The 5,683-nt window shown below is 40.2% G+C and overlaps 1 pseudogene; it reads right to left on the bottom strand.

Moving 5' to 3' along the window:
* Nucleotides 1-3,532: 3,532 nt before the first annotated feature.
* LOC113624270 (60S ribosomal protein L9 pseudogene) lies at nt 3,533-4,109 on the bottom strand (annotated as a pseudogene).
* Between the last annotated feature and the right edge of the window lie 1,574 nt (nt 4,110-5,683).

Here is a 5,683-nt window from a genome sequence, read left to right as displayed (position 1 = left end):
CTAGGATTCTCTTCCAGTTTTTTGCTATATCTCAAAAAAATGTGAGGAATTACTTTCATTCACTTAAAAAAAAATGTTCATTTTCTTGCCACAGGAAAGTACAGTGTCCTGTGTTAGCCAGATGGCCTTTGGAGCCTAAGATTGATGCAGAGGGAGTTTCACCACAGCACATTTTTCATTAGAAAAGAGAAAGGGGAGTGGGTGTATGAAGGATGTTAGACAGATTATGTCTTTTCCTTAAAGAGGGTTCCCATAACAGCAGATAAATTGGTCTGGAAATAGCTTCCAAGCTATTTCTTTATGTAAAACTTAAATTAAAAAAAGAAAGAAAGAAAAAAAGGTTCCATATCTAAGGTTGTACTGTGGAATTTAGGAGGCGATAAAGGGACTGGCGGTCATGCCCAGTTTAGTAAATGGCTCCTAGACTAATCCCTGTCGTAGAGAAGAGCCGACCTCTGGACCTGCTTCCTGCAGATCAGAGTGTGAGAGCACAAGGTCCCACCAACTGGCACGAGAAGCTTCATAGCTTCTCTGCAGCTGTCTGGAATTTCCCCGAGAAAGCAAAAGACAAGGCTGAATATAGGCTTTCACCTTGAAATACCATAAAGGTAATAAAACAGGGCATGGTGGGTTATGACAGGTTGCTTTGCAATGCTCCCACTTCACATTTTATGTGAGTTTCCAAGCAACATGCTTATTGAAACTAGGGAAGTGGGGAAGTGAGTGATGAGTTCAGAGAACTCAGCCGTGGAAGTGCCCAGACAACTTTGGACATAAGAGAACTGCTTTTCCCATATCCCTAACCTGACCCCTTCCTCACCCCAGTACCCCCAGAACCTGGTGAAATCCTAGCACACAAGAGCTGTTCAATTAGGAGTCATGCCCTTGCCTTTATTGATACCTGACTGTATGTCAGACCTTTCTGTATTTATCTAGCAATCATCAACGTTAGCAGGAAAACAGGTTCCATCCTATTTTCTTTAGATATTTGTTAGTTAGTTAAATAAAGCAGCTCAGTATTTGGCGGAGCCCTAGGTCATTATTCAACTTCTGGGACACAACTCTCCCCGTTGTGTATAACCCATACGCCTTAACAGAATGTCTGGTTATAGTTTTGGGTTTCAAAATATTAGCACTTAAGTAAAATTAATTTAATTAAAACTTAACTGAGTTTTCTTTCTAACTAATTTAACACATAATGCTTTTTCCTTCTAACTTTTATTTTTCTGTACAATGAAATGTATATTAAATAAAATAAATAAAATTATGTAACTTCTCCGGTCTGGGTTAACAATTAATATGGCGCTTAGGTGCCTATCCATATACTTCTTTGTACGAACATAGTAAAAAGGCACAGCTTCGCACAAATGGGCTAAGGAAAGCAAAAACTATGTAAAGGCTGCCTAACAGGAAATGAATCCACACCCCAGGAGGTCCACAATAATAAAGTCAGGGCTGAATATATGAAGATTTATATGACATGTTAACACATTATTACCACAAATTATATTACTAAGTCAGTCATGGGAAATCGGTTCAGGGCCAGGAGGAAGTCAGTCCATGGTCAAATTCAGCCTTTAGTTTGAAACTCTTCCATCTGCCATGATCACAGAAACCTGACCATCCAGTGCCTACTGGACATAAGATCAGGACATTAGCAAATGCTGACTGTGTAAGCCCTTAGAAACAATTTTCTGTTTGCACAACTGTCAAGAGTTTTCTATAATTGTCTTTCTAATTCTACTCTTATAAACTGTGCCTGTTGAAGAAGTCATTTTATGATATTACTGAAATGGACATTGTCTGAGAGGTTTCCAGAGAACTGAAATTCCATAAATGTATTTCTGGTGTCATCCGTTGTGTTTGGTATTCTCCCCCTTCTCAGGGACACATGTAGCTGTCTCTAGGGAGAGGAAGTACCCCATACCCATATGTGACAGGAGTACTCAGACTGGGGCTCTGTGCTTCTGAGGTACAAATGGAACCAGCCATAGAAGCCCCGGCACCTCACTCTGACTCTAATTTAACTCTTATCTTTCCCCCCCAATTTGTCATCTTGTTAGTTCTTCCAATTTGGTGATTCTATTCCAACTGATGGGCTTCCTTCTTCTTCCTTCTTGTATATCCTCTGTTTTCTCAGATCTATTCTTTGATCTGGTGCTTGTTTCAAACACCATCTTGGTACCGCTCCTACTCAGTCCAGGGTCACTCCCAAAATATGGCCCCGGCGGGCGCTGCTGCATTGGGCTGCTGGGCCCGCCCTGTAAGGCCCACCTCAGTGTATCAGGGAGACCTCAGCCAGCTCCTGGGTTTCTTTAAAGACTTTATTTTTTTAGAGTAGTTTTGAGTTCATAGCAAAATTGAGAGGGAGGTAAAGAGATTTTCCATATATCTTCCTTCCCCCACACATGCATAGCCTCCCTGCATCATCAACATCTCCCACCAGAGGGCTACATTTGTTGAAATTGGTAAATCTGCACTGACACATCATAATCACTCAAAGTCCATAGTTTCCATTGGTGTTGTACGGTGTACAGGTTCAGACAAATGTATAATGGCATGTATCATACAGTGTTTTCACTCCCCTAAAGATCGTCTGTGATCCACCTATTAATCCCTCTCTTTTCACTAACCCCTGGCAAATACCATATCCATAGTTTTTCTATTCCAGAATGTCATATAGTTGGAATCATATAGTATGCATCCTTCTCAGATTGGCATCTTTTAGTTAGTGATATGCGTTTAAGTTTCCTCTGTGTCTTTTCATGGCTTGATAGCTCATTTCTTTTCAGTGTTGAATAATATTCCATTGTCTGGATGTACTTCAGTTTATTTATCCATTCACCTACTGAAACAACATCTTGGTTGTTTCCAAGTTTGGGCAATTATGAGAAAAGCTGCCGTAAACATCCATATGAAGGTTTTTGTGTGGACATAAGTTTTCAGTTTCTTTGGGTAAATACCAAGGAGCACAATTGCTGGATCATGTGTTAAGAGTATGTTTAGTTTTGTAAGAAACTGCCAAAGTGTGTTCCAAAGTGGCTGTACATTTTACATTCCCACCAACAATGTATGAGAGTTCCTGTTGCTCAACATCCTCCCAGCATTTGCCAGCGTTGTGGATTTTGGCCATTTTACTGGGTGTGTAGTGGAATCTCACTGTGTTTTTTTTTTTTTGTTCGTTTTGTTTTTTGCAGTACGCGAGCCTCTCACTGTTGTGGCCTCTCCCGTTGCGGAGCACAGGCTCCGGATACACAGGCTCAGCGGCCATGGCTCACGGGCCCAGCCGCTTCGCGGCATGTGGGATCCTCCCGGACTGGGGCACGAACCCGTGTTCCCTGCATCGGCAGGCGGACTCTCAACCACTGCGCCACCAGGGAAGCCCTCTAACTGTGGTTTTAATTTGCATTTCCCTGATGACATGTGATGTGGAATATCTTTTCTTTTCAATACAGGGCTTTTACTGTATCTTTAAAGTATCACAAATATGTCTTGGGAATCATTCAGCATCTTGTTTCGGTAGCTGGACATCTTAAAACTTTTTCAGCAGCCGCCGAACTGTTCCTTTTTCAGAGACGTAGATACTACCCAGAAATTTTCTGATATCCTTGTTTTTAACTGTTGTGGCTTGCTGAAAAAAAGCAGCTAAATTTGATTTAAGTCCACTGCTGTTTCCTTCAAGAATTAACGCATCTTTCTGGGCTTGAGATACGAAGCAAGCAACTCCTGGCCTCATCCAAACTTTGTGGATCTATTTTTCACCCAAGAAATTTTGGATTTCAACAAGACACATTCTTCTGAATAATGGCATTGATGGGGAAGTGAGCATACACAGCCTCATCTTGTGATGGAAGCCCAGGGTGACACTCTTGGTCATGCACTGTACGTGACTACAGATAGTGCTAGAGGTACCAGTCCCTTTCTATTTCCCCAACATTTGTCAGCCTGGAGCCTCTTTTCTTTCCAAGGAAACTGAGTTCTACTTTGATGTGACTGAAATCCTTCTTCAGGATTCTTCAGGGGCCCTTCATAATAACTGTGTGTTCTTTCAGAGTAATGTCAATATTTTCTAGAATGTGGACAGCCTGATTGCTGAGAATTGTCTTCATTCTTGCAGTAGACGTGACAAAGACTTCACATGTTTATTTACCATCTGTATATCTTATTTGGTGAGTCTCATTAGGTCTTTGGCCCATTTTTTATTGGTTTGTTCATTTCCTTATTGTTGGATTTTAAGAGTTCTTTGTGTATTTTGGATAACATCCTTTATCAGATGTGTCTTTTGCAAGACATTCTCCCAGTCTCTGGGTTGTCTTCTCATTCTCTTGACATTGTCTGTTTTTTTTAAACATCTTTATTGGAATATAATTGCTTTACAGTGTTGAGTTATTTTCTGCTGTATAACAAAGTGAATCAGCTATAAGCATACGTATATCCCCATATCCCCTCTCTCTTGCAACTCCCTCCCACCCTCTTTATCGCATCCCTCTAGGTGGTCGCAAAGCACCGAGCTGATCTCCTGCTATGTAGCTGCTTCCCACTAGCTATCTATTTTACATTTGATAGTGTACATATGTCAATGCTACGCTTTCACCTCGTCCCAGCTTACCATTCCACCTCCCCATGTACTCAAGTCCATTCTCTTGGTCTATGTCTTTATTCCCGTCCTGCCCCTAGGTTCATCAGAACCTTTTTTTTTTTTTTTTAGATTCCATATATATGTGTTCACATACAGTATTTGTTTTTCTTGTTCTGACTTACTTCACTCTGTATGAAAGACTCTAGGTCCATCTACCTCACTACAAATAACTCAATTTCGTTTCTTTTTATGGCTGAGTAATATTCCATTGTATATATGTGCCACATCTTTATCCATTCAACTGTTGATGGACACTTAGGTTGCTTCCATGTACTGGCTATTGTAAATAGAGCTGCAGTGAACATTGTGGTGCATGAATTTTTCTGAATTATGGTTTTCTCAGAGTATATGCCGAGTAGTGGATTTGCTGGGCCTTATGGTAGTTCTATTTTTAGTTTTTCAAGGAACCTCCATACTGTTCTCCATAGTGGCTATACCAATTTACATTCCCACCAACAGTGAAAGAGGGTTCCTTTTTCTCCACACCCTCTCCAGCATTTATTGTTTGTAGATTTTTTGATGATGGCCATTCTGACTGGTGTGAGGTGATACCTCATTGTGGTTTTGATTTGCATATCTCTAATGATTAGTGATGTTGAGCATCCTTTCATGTGTTTGTTGGCAATCTGTATATCTTCTTTGGAGAAATGTCTATTTAGGTCTTCTGCCCATTTTTGGATTGGGTTGTTTGTTTTTTTGATATTGAGCTCCATGAGCTGCTTGTATATTTTGAAGATTAATCCTTTGTCAGTTGCTTCGTTTGCAAATATTTTCTCCCATTCTGAGAGTTGTCTGTCTTTTTTATGGTTTCCTTTGCTGTGCAAAAGCTTTGAAATTGCATTAGGTCCCATTTGTTTATTTTTGTTTTTATTTCCATTTCTCTAGGAGGGGGTCAAAAAGGATCTTGCTGTGATTTATGTCAAAGGGTGTTCTGCCTATGTTTTCCTCTAAGAGTTTGATAGTGTCTGGCCTTATCTTTAATCCATATTGAGTTTATTTTTGTGTATGGTTTTAGGGAGTGTTCTATTTCATTTTTTACATGTA

Source organism: Aethalodelphis obliquidens, unplaced genomic scaffold (genome assembly GCF_003676395.1).
Source record: "Aethalodelphis obliquidens isolate GAN/ISIS:26980383/991018 unplaced genomic scaffold, ASM367639v1 scaffold13, whole genome shotgun sequence".
In the NCBI taxonomy this organism is placed as follows: Eukaryota; Metazoa; Chordata; class Mammalia; order Artiodactyla; family Delphinidae; genus Aethalodelphis; species Aethalodelphis obliquidens.
The sequence above is the reverse complement of the archived record's forward strand: the minus strand, read 5'-3'. Positions and strand labels throughout refer to the sequence as shown.